This window comes from Lathamus discolor, unplaced genomic scaffold, assembly GCF_037157495.1.
Source record: "Lathamus discolor isolate bLatDis1 unplaced genomic scaffold, bLatDis1.hap1 Scaffold_124, whole genome shotgun sequence".
Taxonomy (NCBI): domain Eukaryota; kingdom Metazoa; phylum Chordata; class Aves; order Psittaciformes; family Psittacidae; genus Lathamus; species Lathamus discolor.
Genome location: NW_027069153.1, coordinates 37738 through 52842, shown reverse-complemented (window position 1 = coordinate 52842; position 15105 = coordinate 37738). Strand labels below are relative to the sequence as shown.

General features: G+C 51.5%; 2 long non-coding RNA genes across 4 annotated transcripts; one reads left to right on the top strand and one right to left on the bottom strand.

Moving 5' to 3' along the window:
• Positions 1-8536: 8536 nt before the first annotated feature.
• Positions 8537-9460, bottom strand: LOC136006260 (uncharacterized). The gene is made up of 3 exons (XR_010609031.1): positions 8738-9460; positions 8640-8656; positions 8537-8553 (listed from the first exon to the last, which is right to left on the bottom strand). It is a non-coding gene; the product is annotated as an uncharacterized LOC136006260 (long non-coding RNA).
• Positions 9461-12486: 3026 nt separating this feature from the next.
• On the top strand, positions 12487-14655 carry LOC136006259 (uncharacterized). 3 transcript variants are annotated; one of them, XR_010609030.1, is made up of 5 exons: positions 12487-13298; positions 13371-13424; positions 13553-13650; positions 14342-14413; positions 14598-14655. It is a non-coding gene; the product is annotated as an uncharacterized LOC136006259 (long non-coding RNA). The 3 variants fall into 3 exon arrangements; XR_010609028.1 differs by having other exon boundaries at positions 14342-14511; positions 14598-14647; XR_010609029.1 differs by lacking the exons at positions 12487-13298; positions 13371-13424; positions 13553-13650 and adding an exon at positions 14495-14511 and having other exon boundaries at positions 13691-14413; positions 14598-14614.
• Positions 14656-15105: the final 450 nt, after the last annotated feature.

Here is a 15105-nt window from a genome sequence, read left to right as displayed (position 1 = left end):
CAGTCCACTGCAATTAAGCCCACCCAAGGACAGTTTAGCCCAGTCCAGCACATTTTGGCCCACTTCAGACCTCTCCAGACCACTTTAGCCCAGCACAGCCCAGTTTGCCCAGTGCACACCAGTCCAGCCCAGCTTATCTCACTTCAGACACTTTACCCCACTTCAGTCCAGGCCCCATTAGCCCTGTCCAGCCCTTTCCAGCTCCCCCCAGCCCCTTCAGCCCACTTCAGCCCAGCACAGCCAGCTTTAGCAAAGTCCGTTCCACTTCAGCCCAGCCCAGCCCACTTTAGCCCACTTCAGACCAGTTTTGCCCTGGCCAGACCAACTTAGTTCAGCCCAGCCCAGTTCAGACCTGTCCCAACCAATTTAGCACAGTTCAGCAGGGTTTAGCCCAATTCAGACCATCCAGCACGCCTTAGCCCTCTTGAGCCCACTTCAGCCCACTTCAGACCAGCCCAGCACACTTTAGACCAGTTCAGCCTAGTTTATCCCAAATCACATCTATCCAGAACACTTTGTCACAGTTAAGCCCAATTCAGACCAGTCCAGCCCACTTTAGCCCAACGCAGCCCAGCCCACTACCGTTTAGCCCACTTTAGCCCTTCCCAGCCCAACGTAGCGTACTTTAGGCCAGCTCAGTCCAGCCCAGTTTAGCCCAGTCCATCTTATCCCTGCCCAGTTTAACCCAGTTCACCCCACTTTACAGCCCAGCCCACTGCAGCTCAGCGCAGACAAGCTGAGCCCAATTAGGCCCACTTTAGCACAGTTCAGCCCGGTTTAGCACAGCCCAGCCCAGCCAAGACATGATCAGCCTCTTCAAGCCAGTTTACCTCAGCTCAGCCCAGCCCAGCAAAATTTACTCCAATTCGGCCCAGTCCAGTCACTTTCAGACAAGCTCAGATCTCTCTAACCCAGTGAAGGCCCCTTCGGCCCAGTTCAGCCACTCCAGCACAGTTCAGCCCAGTTTGGCCCACTTCAGGAGAGTTTAGACCACTTTGGCCCACTTCAGACCAGCCCAGCCCAGTTTAGCCCACTTCAACACAGTTTAGCCTTGTCCAGCCCAGCAGAGCCCAGCCCACCCTCGTTTGCTACAGGCAGAACGGCTCGTTTGCTACACAGCATGGCTTGGCACTACTTTGGCCCAATTCAGACCAGTCCAGCCCACTTTAGCTCAGTCCACTGCAATTAAGCCCACCCAAGGACAGTTTAGCCCACTCCAGCACATTTTGGCCCACTTCAGACCTCTCCAGACCACTTTAGCCCAGCACAGCCCAGTTTAGCCCAGTGCACACCAGTCCAGCCCAGCTTATCTCACTTCAGACACTTTACCCCACTTCAGTCCAGGCCCCATTAGCCCTGTCCAGCCCTTTCCAGCTCCCCCCAGCCCCTTCAGCCCACTTCAGCCCAGCGCAGCCAGCTTTAGCAAAGTCCGTTCCACTTCAGCCCAGCCCAGCCCACTTTAGCCCACTTCAGACCAGTTTTGCCCTGGCCAGACCAACTTAGCTCAGCCCAGCCCAGTTCAGACCTGTCCCAACCAATTTAGCACAGTTCAGCAGGGTTTAGCCCAATTCAGACCATCCAGCACGCCTTAGGCCTCTTGAGCCCACTTCAGCCCACTTCAGACCAGCCCAGCACACTTTAGACCAGTTCAGCCTAGTTTATCCCAAATCACATCTATCCAGAACACTTTGTCACAGTTAAGCCCAATTCAGACCAGTCCAGCCCACTTTAGCCCAACGCAGCCCAGCCCACTACCGTTTAGCCCACTTTAGCCCTTCCCAGCCCAACGTAGCGTACTTTAGGCCAGCTCAGTCCAGCCCAGTTTAGCCCAGTCCATCTTATCCCTGCCCAGTTTAACCCAATTCACCCCACTTTACAGCCCAGCCCACTGCAGCTCAGCGCAGACAAGCTGAGCCCAATTAGGCCCACTTTAGCACAGTTCAGCCCGGTTTAGCACAGCCCAGCCCAGCCAAGACATGATCAGCCTCTTCAAGCCAGTTTACCTCAGCTCAGCCCAGCCCAGCAAAATTTACTCCAATTCGGCCCAGTCCAGTCACTTTCAGACAAGCTCAGATCTGTCTAACCCAGTGAAGGCCCCTTCGGCCCAGTTCAGCCACTCCAGCACAGTTCAGCCCAGTTTGGCCCACTTCAGGAGAGTTTAGACCACTTTGGCCCACTTCAGACCAGCCCAGCCCAGTTTAGCCCACTTCAACACAGTTTAGCCTTGTCCAGCCCAGCAGAGCCCAGCCCACCCTCGTTTGCTACAGGCAGAACGGCTCGTTTGCTACACAGCATGGCTTGGCACTACTTTGGCCCAATTCAGACCAGTCCAGGCCACTTTAGCTCAGTCCACTGCAATTAAGCCCACCCAAGGACAGTTTAGCCCAGTCCAGCACATTTTGGCCCACTTCAGACCTCTCCAGACCACTTTAGCCCAGCACAGCCCAGTTTGCCCTGTGCACACCAGTCCAGCCCAGCTTATCTCACTTCAGACACTTTACCCCACTTCAGTCCAGGCCCCATTAGCCCTGTCCAGCCCTTTCCAGCTCCCCCCAGCCCCTTCAGCCCACTTCAGCCCAGCGCAGCCAGCTTTAGCAAAGTCCGTTCCACTTCAGCCCAGCCCAGCCCACTTTAGCCCACTTCAGACCAGTTTTGCCCTGGCCAGACCAACTTAGCTCAGCCCAGCCCAGTTCAGACCTGTCCCAACCAATTTAGCACAGTTCAGCAGGGTTTAGCCCAATTCAGACCATCCAGCACGCCTTAGGCCTCTTGAGCCCACTTCAGCCCACTTCAGACCAGCCCAGCACACTTTAGACCAGTTCAGCCTAGTTTATCCCAAATCACATCTATCCAGAACACTTTGTCACAGTTAAGCCCAATTCAGACCAGTCCAGCCCACTTTAGCCCAACGCAGCCCAGCCCACTACCGTTTAGCCCACTTTAGCCCTTCCCAGCCCAACGTAGCGTACTTTAGGCCAGCTCAGTCCAGCCCAGTTTAGCCCAGTCCATCTTATCCCTGCCCAGTTTAACCCAGTTCACCCCACTTTACAGCCCAGCCCACTGCAGCTCAGCGCAGACAAGCTGAGCCCAATTAGGCCCACTTTAGCACAGTTCAGCCCGGTTTAGCACAGCCCAGCCCAGCCAAGACATGATCAGCCTCTTCAAGCCAGTTTACCTCAGCTCAGTCCAGCCCAGCAAAATTTACTCCAATTCGGCCCAGTCCAGTCACTTTCAGACAAGCTCAGATCTCTCTAACCCAGTGAAGGCCCCTTCGGCCCAGTTCAGCCACTCCAGCACAGTTCAGCCCAGTTTGGCCCACTTCAGGAGAGTTTAGACCACTTTGGCCCACTTCAGACCAGCCCAGCCCAGTTTAGCCCACTTCAACACAGTTTAGCCTTGTCCAGCCCAGCAGAGCCCAGCCCACCCTCGTTTGCTACAGGCAGAACGGCTCGTTTGCTACACAGCATGGCTTGGCACTACTTTGGCCCAATTCAGACCAGTCCAGCCCACTTTAGCTCAGTCCACTGCAATTAAGCCCACCCAAGGACAGTTTAGCCCACTCCAGCACATTTTGGCCCACTTCAGACCTCTCCAGACCACTTTAGCCCAGCACAGCCCAGTTTAGCCCAGTGCACACCAGTCCAGCCCAGCTTATCTCACTTCAGACACTTTACCCCACTTCAGTCCAGGCCCCATTAGCCCTGTCCAGCCCTTTCCAGCTCCCCCCAGCCCCTTCAGCCCACTTCAGCCCAGCGCAGCCAGCTTTAGCAAAGTCCGTTCCACTTCAGCCCAGCCCAGCCCACTTTAGCCCACTTCAGACCAGTTTTGCCCTGGCCAGACCAACTTAGTTCAGCCCAGCCCAGTTCAGACCTGTCCCAACCAATTCAGCACAGTTCAGCAGGGTTTAGCCCAATTCAGACCATCCAGCACGCCTTAGGCCTCTTGAGCCCACTTCAGCCACACTTCAGACCAGCCCAGCACACTTTAGACCAGTTCAGCCTAGTTTATCCCAATTCACATCTATCCAGAACACTTTGTCACAGTTAAGCCCAATTCAGACCAGTCCAGCCCACTTTAGCCCAACGCAGCCCAGCCCACTACCGTTTAGCCCACTTTAGCCCTTCCCAGCCCAACGTAGCGTACTTTAGGCCAGCTCAGTCCAGCCCAGTTTAGCCCAGTCCATCTTATCCCTGCCCAGTTTAACCCAGTTCACCCCACTTTACAGCCCAGCCCACTGCAGCTCAGCGCAGACAAGCTGAGCCCAATTAGGCCCACTTTAGCACAGTTCAGCCCGGTTTAGCACAGCCCAGCCCAGCCAAGACATGATCAGCCTCTTCAAGCCAGTTTACCTCAGCTCAGCCCAGCCCAGCAAAATTTACTCCAATTCGGCCCAGTCCAGTCACTTTCAGACAAGCTCAGATCTGTCTAACTCAGTGAAGGCCCCTTCGGCCCAGTTCAGCCACTCCAGCACAGTTCAGCCCAGTTTGGCCCACTTCAGGAGAGTTTAGACCACTTTGGCCCACTTCAGACCAGCCCAGCCCAGTTTAGCCCACTTCAACACAGTTTAGCCTTGTCCAGCCCAGCAGAGCCCAGCCCACCCTCGTTTGCTACAGGCAGAACGGCTCGTTTGCTACACAGCATGGCTTGGCACTACTTTGGCCCAATTCAGACCAGTCCAGCCCACTTTAGCTCAGTCCACTGCAATTAAGCCCACCCAAGGACAGTTTAGCCCAGTCCAGCACATTTTGGCCCACTTCAGACCTCTCCAGACCACTTTAGCCCAGCACAGCCCAGTTTAGCCCAGTGCACACCAGTCCAGCCCAGCTTATCTCACTTCAGACACTTTACCCCACTTCAGTCCAGGCCCCATTAGCCCTGTCCAGCCCTTTCCAGCTCCCCCCAGCCCCTTCAGCCCACTTCAGCCCAGCGCAGCCAGCTTTAGCAAAGTCCGTTCCACTTCAGCCCAGCCCAGCCCACTTTAGCCCACTTCAGACCAGTTTTGCCCTGGCCAGACCAACTTAGCTCAGCCCAGCCCAGTTCAGACCTGTCCCAACCAATTCAGCACAGTTCAGCAGGGTTTAGCCCAATTCAGACCATCCAGCACGCCTTAGCCCTCTTGAGCCCACTTCAGCCACACTTCAGACCAGCCCAGCACACTTTAGACCAGTTCAGCCTAGTTTATCCCAATTCACATCTATCCAGAACACTTTGTCACAGTTAAGCCCAATTCAGACCAGTCCAGCCCACTTTAGCCCAACGCAGCCCAGCCCACTACCGTTTAGCCCACTTTAGCCCTTCCCAGCCCAACGTAGCGTACTTTAGGCCAGCTCAGTCCAGCCCAGTTTAGCCCAGTCCATCTTATCCCTGCCCAGTTTAACCCAGTTCACCCCACTTTACAGCCCAGCCCACTGCAGCTCAGCGCAGACAAGCTGAGCCCAATTAGGCCCACTTTAGCACAGTTCAGCCTGGTTTAGCACAGCCCAGCCCAGCCAAGACATGATCAGCCTCTTCAAGCCAGTTTACCTCAGCTCAGCCCAGCCCAGCAAAATTTACTCCAATTCGGCCCAGTCCAGTCACTTTCAGACAAGCTCAGATCTGTCTAACTCAGTGAAGGCCCCTTCGGCCCAGTTCAGCCACTCCAGCACAGTTCAGCCCAGTTTGGCCCACTTCAGGAGAGTTTAGACCACTTTGGCCCACTTCAGACCAGCCCAGCCCAGTTTAGCCCACTTCAACACAGTTTAGCCTTGTCCAGCCCAGCAGAGCCCAGCCCACCCTCGTTTGCTACAGGCAGAACGGCTCGTTTGCTACACAGCATGGCTTGGCACTACTTTGGCCCAATTCAGACCAGTCCAGCCCACTTTAGCTCAGTCCACTGCAATTAAGCCCACCCAAGGACAGTTTAGCCCACTCCAGCACATTTTGGCCCACTTCAGACCTCTCCAGACCACTTTAGCCCAGCACAGCCCAGTTTAGCCCAGTGCACACCAGTCCAGCCCAGCTTATCTCACTTCAGACACTTTACCCCACTTCAGTCCAGGCCCCATTAGCCCTGTCCAGCCCTTTCCAGCTCCCCCCAGCCCCTTCAGCCCACTTCAGCCCAGCGCAGCCAGCTTTAGCAAAGTCCGTTCCACTTCAGCCCAGCCCAGCCCACTTTAGCCCACTTCAGACCAGTTTTGCCCTGGCCAGACCAACTTAGCTCAGCCCAGCCAAGTTCAGACCTGTCCCAACCAATTCAGCACAGTTCAGCAGGGTTTAGCCCAATTCAGACCATCCAGCACGCCTTAGGCCTCTTGAGCCCACTTCAGCCCACTTCAGACCAGCCCAGCACACTTTAGACCAGTTCAGCCTAGTTTATCCCAATTCACATCTATGCAGAACACTTTGTCACAGTTAAGCCCAATTCAGACCAGTCCAGCCCACTTTAGCCCAACGCAGCCCAGCCCACTACAGTTTAGCCCACTTTAGCCCTTCCCAGACCAACGTAGCATACTTTAGGGCAGCTCAGTCCAGCCCAGTTTAGCCCAGTCCATCTTATCCCTGCCCAATTTAACCCTGTTCAGCCCACTTTACAGCCCAGCCTACTGCAGCTCAGCGCAGACAAGCTGAGCCCAATTAGGCCCACTTTAGCACAGTTCAGCCCGGTTTAGCACAGCCCAGCCCAGCCAAGACATGATCAGCCTCTTCAAGCCAGTTTACCTCAGCTCAGCCCAGCCCAGCAAAATTTACTCCAATTCGGCCCAGTCCAGTCACTTTCAGACAAGCTCAGATCTGTCTAACCCAGTGAAGCCCCCTTCAGCCCACTTCAGCCACTCCAGCACTGTTCAGCCCAGTTTGGCCCACTTCAGGAGAGTTTAGACCACTTTGGCCCACTTCAGACCAGCCCAGCCCAGTTTAGCCCACTTCAACACAGTTTAGCCTTGTCCAGCCCAGCAGAGCCCAGCCCACCCTCGTTTGCTACAGGCAGAACGGCTCGTTTGCTACACAGCATGGCTTGGCACTACTTTGGCCCAATTCAGACCTAGAGGGCAACACCTGCAATACCGAACACAAATACTGAACCCCTTTACCAACTTCTTCCCAATTCTAAGCTCACACACACACACACACACACAAACCCCTTAACTCCTCGCAGCCCTCCTCCGTTGGCACCTTCACCTCTCCCGAGTTACCTGCGGCACCTGAAACACAAAGGGAAACAGACAAACGCTGAGAGAGGGTTCCAAGATGCACCCTGCCCTCAGCAAGTCCCATCTCCCTCTCCCGTCACTCTGCTGCTCGTCCGCTGGCCTTTGCACGTCTTCCGTTCTCTTCTTTGAGCCCGTGCACCCCCTGCAGAACACAACATTAAGAATTGGTTTTAATTTCACAAATTATATACTATCACACCCACTCCCAAGCAGACTCTCTGCCCCCGACTCATTCATTACAAGCTTATTCCCAGAGCTCTTCTGTCCATTCGCACAGATCATCAAGAGTAGACAGCTACACTGTGATTATAAAAACCCACCACCTACGCTCCAGAGCTCAAGAACTCCAGGTCAGAGAAAACCAGAGACAAACAGAACTGCCAACTACTTTATTAACATGGGAAACTACAGAGATACTCAAGGATACTTCTCATGCCTGCCTATCTTCCCAACCCCAAGGACCCTGCCAAGACCACCAGCAAACCAGCTCCGAGAATCATCACGGCCGTGCGAGGTGGCAGGCTCAACCTTAGCGGGCGTCCCCGCGCAGGCAACGGTCGCCTGGGTGGGATGAGCTTCTGCCTCCCTCACACGGCATGAGGCTCAGGCTTCCATACTCACAAACGGGCACGCTCATTGCGACGCAGGGGGCCAGCCCACATCGCAAGAAGTGGCCAACAATATCTGGGAAGGTCTGCAAGGCTCAGGACTTTTCCAGGCAGTTCTAAAGCACAACTTCCTGGGTAGGAAACAAAGCTGGACTCGTCTTGAAACAGCCAAAGCACCACTCTCTGCGAGGAGCCAAAGGCGACAAACAGCACTTGCCCACCCTTGTGTGTTTCACCACGGACCATTACCTACTGTCCCGGACGCAACACCCCAGACTTAAGCCCCACAAATGGCACCTTTTCATCCTGGCATTTAAATCTGAGGCACCACCTGCGCTATAGCTGACCATTTACCTCCCAGCCACCTCCGACTGTGTCCTCAGACATTCTGGCTCAAATACTACATTGGAATGCTACATCTCAAACCCCTTCCTGCCATTCTGACGTTGTCCCCCACGCCCTCGCCTCCTACAGGAGGCCCTCTACTTAGCGTGCGTAGTGCCCTGCGTCTCGAGGCGGCCTCACTGCTCAGAACTCCCACAGCAGACGCCAGCCATCTTGCTGCCGTTACCAAGTTCCTCTTCATCATCTGCCAGAAACAAACAAAGAAAGGGGAACACGTTGTGCTGGCCATCATCTCCAGCATCCCAGCTATCTATGCCAGCCTTTTCTGTAACTCTACTTCGCCTTTACATTATGCTCACCTACTCCCAATCTATTGCAGAATACAATGCTGGGCTTCTCCTGCACTCTAGGACCTAGGAGTACAATAGAAAGAAATGACCATGGTGCTTGTAAAAAGTGACCAACCCCCACAACCCTTATTGTTACCTCTCCGACTCACCTCAAATACTCATCTGACTGCAGAAGTAGAACGCAAGACCTGCAATAACCAACACTACTACTGAACCCTTTGCCATGTTATTCTCAGCTCTTACTCACCACTCACGCAGACAACCTTCTGACAGCCCTCCTCAGCTGGCAGCTTCACCTCTCTTGATTTAAGTGTGGCACCTAAAAAAGAAATGGAAACAGGCACTCATGGAGAGAAAAACAGAAGCTTTGGCCGACCCTGAAATAAGTTGCTACTGGGGTGTTCCAAGCATGGCTCACCTTGACTGAGTCATCTGAATGTTATTTTTCAGCTCGAGTGTGAGGATGAGTTTGAGCCAGGGAGTCTTAGCCAGGTAGTCAGAACCAGGAATTCTGTGTTAGAATCAACTTGAGATTTGTGTGGATGCATGAGCCAGTCAGTGTCAGACTAAGCCTAAGTGAGTGTGAGGAGAAGTCAGCGCCAGAGAACGTCTGTGCAGCTTAAACATGAACATGAGTCTGAGCCAGTCTGTGTGAGAAGGAGCCTGCACTGTCTGCCAGTCTTGAATATGAGTCTAAGCCAATGAAAGCCAGAAAATTAAAGCTGGGGAGCAGGCAATGAACCGGAACCAGACGAAACAAGACCCAGCTGTGGATCGTCAGGGTGCTTTTATCCCAGCTGGGAGTTTGCCCCACCCCTGACCCAGGGCACTGGGGGAAGGGCTGTGGGTGACACCCTCCCTCCCTAACACAGTCAAGCTGTAGCTGCCCTACCCATGTAAGCTCATGCTACAGAGTAACCCCCTGCCTTTCCCTCAGCCCCATGCTACATTTCAAACCCCGGACCTTGTCCCCCACCCTCCAGCCCCAAGCAGCAGTCCCTCTACTTAGCTTCCATAGTGCCATGGGTTTCAAGCTGGCCTTGATGCTCAGAACACCCACATCAGAGTCCTGTGATCTTGCCACAGCTGCCAAGTTTCTCTTTATCACCTGCAGCAAACAAACGAGCAAACAGGAACACACTGTGCTGGCCACCATCATCACCACCACCCCACCCACCAGTGCTGGCCTGCTCTGTAACAGCCCTCTTTCTCCTTCAAAGCTCATCATGTGCTTGCCTGTTCCAAACCCACAGTGGAGTCCGACATTGAGCCTCTCCTCACCTCCAGGTCCTAGGAGTACAATAGAGACAAATGATCACCCTGCTTGCAAAAAGGGACCGACCCCACTATCCTTCTCCTTACCTGTCTGACTCACTTCAAGCACTCATCCAACTCCAAAGGTAGAGGGCAGCCCTGCAACACCGAGCACAAATACTGAACCCCTTTGCCATGCTCTCCTCAACAATTAAGCACCCCCAACACACACAACCCCCGATCTTCTCACAGCCCTCCTGAGTTTGCAGCTTCACCTCCCTCGAGTTATCTGCAGCACCTAGAAAAGTAAAGGGAACATGCACACACTGACAGAGATACAGAAGCTGCACCCTTCCCTCAGGAAGTCCCATCTCTCTCTCCTGTCACTTTACTACTCATCCACTAGCCCTCAGAGCTTTTCCATCCCTTTATTCTAACGTGTACACCCCCTGGAATACACCACCAACAAAAAGTAATTGCAGCTTTATGAAAATGACAAGACCCTAAAATAAATTGCTGCTTGGGTGGTCTAAGCTTTGCTCACCTTGGCTAAATCACCTGAATGTCTTTGTTTAGTTAGAATGTGAGAGCTAGTCTGAACCAGGAAGCCTATGTTAGTCTCGATGTGAGACTCGTGTGGTTGGGCGAGCCAGTCAATGCCAAATTGAGCCTAAATCTGAACTAGAGTGTCTGTGCTGTTTAAGTATATGAGCCTGAGCCAGTCTGTGTGGAAGAAAACCTCTTTGAGACTAAGCCCTAGAATGTGAGACAGAAAACCCCCACCCAGTCTGAAACCAAGTATAGTTTTGAGCCTAACTTCATAAAAGTGAAGCTATGGAATCTGAGAATTTTGAAGAGAAATCTAAGCCCCAAAAAGAAACCCAAGAAGTTAAAATCAGAGAGCAGCCAAGAAACCAAACCCAAAACAACAAAAACCAGGTGCACCTTGTCAGGCTGTTTTTATCCCAGCAGCTGGTTTGCCCCACCCCTGAGCCTGGGCACTGGGGAGGGGGGGGGTTGTGGGTAGGGCCTGGGGTATATAAGGCACAGCTTCAGAGTAAGGGTCTTCTTTAAGATTTGATGCTGTTTAAGGTAAGGTCTTTGGGGTGTTTTGTGGTTTTAATGATGTGTGTATTGCTTTGTTTTTTGAGTTTTTTGAAATGATTTTTTCTGAGCTAATTTTTTTAAGCTATCTTTGGTTTTGCATCTTCTTGTATAAATGAATTTCTTTGTGCTGTGGTTTTACTTGAGGTGTTGTTCTTAGTGGTGGTGTTCAGGTAAGTGTTTTTTTTTAATTGCTCTCAGACACAGAACTTAAAGAAAAATTTGTTTACAGTTTATGTTCTTATTATTTGTCTTTTATTTCTCATAAAATATTTATAACAGTGGTTATTGAGCAAACATTCCATTTATATGTTTAAGAGTTTTTTCAAGAGTGCCTTTGGGTTTGTGCTCTTTCAAAAACTAAGTTGGACACTTGGGTCTAAAGAATACCAAAACATAATGTTCTTTTGGGATGTAGTGACTGTTAAATAACTGATGACTTTTGGCAGGGAAAGATAAAAGAATGCTTTTCAGCTTGTATATTTCTCATTTTAAAACTCTAAATTACAGAGTGCTTGTTCATTACAGTCTGCATATAATAAATATTTCAGGGAATTTCCTTGTCTTAGTCTGCAGAATGTTGTGTGGCAGTTCTTTTATTTTTTCCTTTTACTCCTGTTACTGCAAATGATAAAAATAAATTGGGTGGGTGCAGTAAACACCCATGTGTCCAGTGTGGGAGATCTGAGCAACAATTTTAGTTTGAGACTTATGACACTATAAAAACTAAGCAGAAAGATTAGTTTTCCACAGAACAGATGGGGGAAACAGCATCAGGATAGCAGAAAGAGATTTGAAATACACCATGGGGATGAGAAAAAATAAGTGGGACTTTTTTTAGCACCATCTTATAGTGGGCAGGGTAGTACAGCTTGACTGTTTTAATGAGTGCATTAGCTTGTGAGCTGTTTTGGTGCTTCCAACTCACTGCTAGAACTGAAAGTGTTAAGCTTGTTCTTGGAACTTAGTTCTTCATATACAGAGTGCTTGTGTTGGCTGGTTAAAAGCTGGTCAGGCATTCGTGTTCATTACTTACAAACATAAAGCAGAGGACAGCTTTTTTTTCAGTCACATCAGCAGGAGCCTTCTAAGGCTTTCATCCAGCTTCCAGTTCCAGCTATAAAAAGGTAAAGGGTTTCATTATGAGTGTGATGCCCTCATGTTTAGAAAAACATGGAAAAAAGATTCAGTATTTGTGTTTGGTATTGCAGGTGTTGCCCTCTAGGTTGGGAGTCGGATGAGTGCTTGAGGTGAGTCAGGGAGGTAAGCGGAAGGATTGTGGAGTGGGTCACTTTGGCAAGAGCCATGGTCACTGGCTTCTGTTGCACTCCTAGGGCACGCAGGGGAGGAGAGGCCCGGCGTCAGAGTCTGGAATGGCTTTGGCACAGGTGAGCACGGTGTTGAGGAGCTTGGGAGGAGACAGACGGTTGGTAAGGAAGAGGCCGGGCTGGATGGCTGGGATGCTGGAGATGATGGCCAGCACAACGTGTTCCCCTTTCTTTGTTTGTTTCTGGCAGATGATGAAGAGGAACTTGGTAACAGCAGCAGCATGGCTGGCGTCTGCTGTGGGAGTTCTGAGCAGTGAGGCCGCCTCAAGACGCACAGGACTACGCACGCTAAGTAGAGGGCCTCCTGTAGGAGGCGAGGGCGTGGGGGACAACGTCAGAATGGCAGGAAGTTTCTTTTTGGGGCTTAGATTTCTCTTCAAAATTCTCAGATTCCATAGCTTCACTTTTATGAAGTTAGGCTCAAAACTATACTTGGTTTCAGACTGGGTGGGGGTTTTCTGTCTCACATTCTAGGGCTTAGTCTCAAAGAGGTTTTCTTCCACACAGACTGGCTCAGGCTCATATACTTAAACAGCACAGACACTCTAGTTCAGATTTAGGCTCAATTTGGCATTGACTGGCTCGCCCAACCACACGAGTCTCACATCGAGACTAACATAGGCTTCCTGGTTCAGACTAGCTCTCACATTCTAACTAAACAAAGACATTCAGGTGATTTAGCCAAGGTGAGCAAAGCTTAGACCACCCAAGCAGCAATTTATTTTAGGGTCTTGTCATTTTCATAAAGCTGCAATTACTTTTTGTTGGTGGTGTATTCCAGGGGGTGTACACGTTAGAATAAAGGGATGGAAAAGCTCTGAGGGCTAGTGGATGAGTAGTAAAGTGACAGGAGAGAGAGATGGGACTTCCTGAGGGAAGGGTGCAGCTTCTGTATCTCTGTCAGTGTGTGCATGTTCCCTTTACTTTTCTAGGTGCTGCAGATAACTCGAGGGAGGTGAAGCTGCAAACTCAGGAGGGCTGTGAGAAGATCGGGGGTTGTGTGTGTTGGGGGTGCTTAATTGTTGAGGAGAGCATGGCAAAGGGGTTCAGTATTTGTGCTCGGTGTTGCAGGGCTGCCCTCTACCTTTGGAGTCGGATGAGTGCTTGAAGTGAGTCAGACAGGTAAGGAGAAGGATAGTGGGGTCGGTCCCTTTTTGCAAGCAGGGTGATCATTTGTCTCTATTGTACTCCTAGGACCTGGAGGTGAGGAGAGGCTCAATGTCGGACTCCACTGTGGGTTTGGAACAGGCAAGCACATGATGAGCTTTGAAGGAGAAAGAGGGCTGTTACAGAGCAGGCCAGCACTGGTGGGTGGGGTGGTGGTGATGATGGTGGCCAGCACAGTGTGTTCCTGTTTGCTCGTTTGTTTGCTGCAGGTGATAAAGAGAAACTTGGCAGCTGTGGCAAGATCACAGGACTCTGATGTGGGTGTTCTGAGCATCAAGGCCAGCTTGAAACCCATGGCACTATGGAAGCTAAGTAGAGGGACTGCTGCTTGGGGCTGGAGGGTGGGGGACAAGGTCCGGGGTTTGAAATGTAGCATGGGGCTGAGGGAAAGGCAGGGGGTTACTCTGTAGCATGAGCTTACATGGGTAGGGCAGCTACAGCTTGACTGTGTTAGGGAGGGAGGGTGTCACCCACAGCCCTTCCCCCAGTGCCCTGGGTCAGGGGTGGGGCAAACTCCCAGCTGGGATAAAAGCACCCTGACGATCCACAGCTGGGTCTTGTTTCGTCTGGTTCCGGTTCATTGCCTGCTCCCCAGCTTTAATTTTCTGGCTTTCATTGGCTTAGACTCATATTCAAGACTGGCAGACAGTGCAGGCTCCTTCTCACACAGACTGGCTCAGACTCATGTTCATGTTTAAGCTGCACAGACGTTCTCTGGCGCTGACTTCTCCTCACACTCACTTAGGCTTAGTCTGACACTGACTGGCTCATGCATCCACACAAATCTCAAGTTGATTCTAACACAGAATTCCTGGTTCTGACTACCTGGCTAAGACTCCCTGGCTCAAACTCATCCTCACACTCGAGCTGAAAAATAACATTCAGATGACTCAGTCAAGGTGAGCCATGCTTGGAACACCCCAGTAGCAACTTATTTCAGGGTCGGCCAAAGCTTCTGTTTTTCTCTCCATGAGTGCCTGTTTCCATTTCTTTTTTAGGTGCCACACTTAAATCAAGAGAGGTGAAGCTGCCAGCTGAGGAGGGCTGTCAGAAGGTTGTCTGCGTGAGTGGTGAGTAAGAGCTGAGAATAACATGGCAAAGGGTTCAGTAGTAGTGTTGGTTATTGCAGGTCTTGCGTTCTACTTCTGCAGTCAGATGAGTATTTGAGGTGAGTCGGAGAGGTAACAATAAGGGTTGTGGGGGTTGGTCACTTTTTACAAGCACCATGGTCATTTCTTTCTATTGTACTCCTAGGTCCTAGAGTGCAGGAGAAGCCCAGCATTGTATTCTGCAATAGATTGGGAGTAGGTGAGCATAATGTAAAGGCGAAGTAGAGTTACAGAAAAGGCTGGCATAGATAGCTGGGATGCTGGAGATGATGGCCAGCACAACGTGTTCCCCTTTCTTTGTTTGTTTCTGGCAGATGATGAAGAGGAACTTGGTAACGGCAGCAAGATGGCTGGCGTCTGCTGTGGGAGTTCTGAGCAGTGAGGCCGCCTCGAGACGCAGGGCACTACGCACGCTAAGTAGAGGGCCTCCTGTAGGAGGCGAGGGCGTGGGGGACAACGTCAGAATGGCAGGAAGGGGTTTGAGATGTAGCATTCCAATGTAGTATTTGAGCCAGAATGTCTGAGGACACAGTCGGAGGTGGCTGGGAGGTAAATGGTCAGCTATAGCGCAGGTGGTGCCTCAGATTTAAATGCCAGGATGAAAAGGTGCCATTTGTGGGGCTTAAGTCTGGGGTGTTGCGTCCGGGACAATA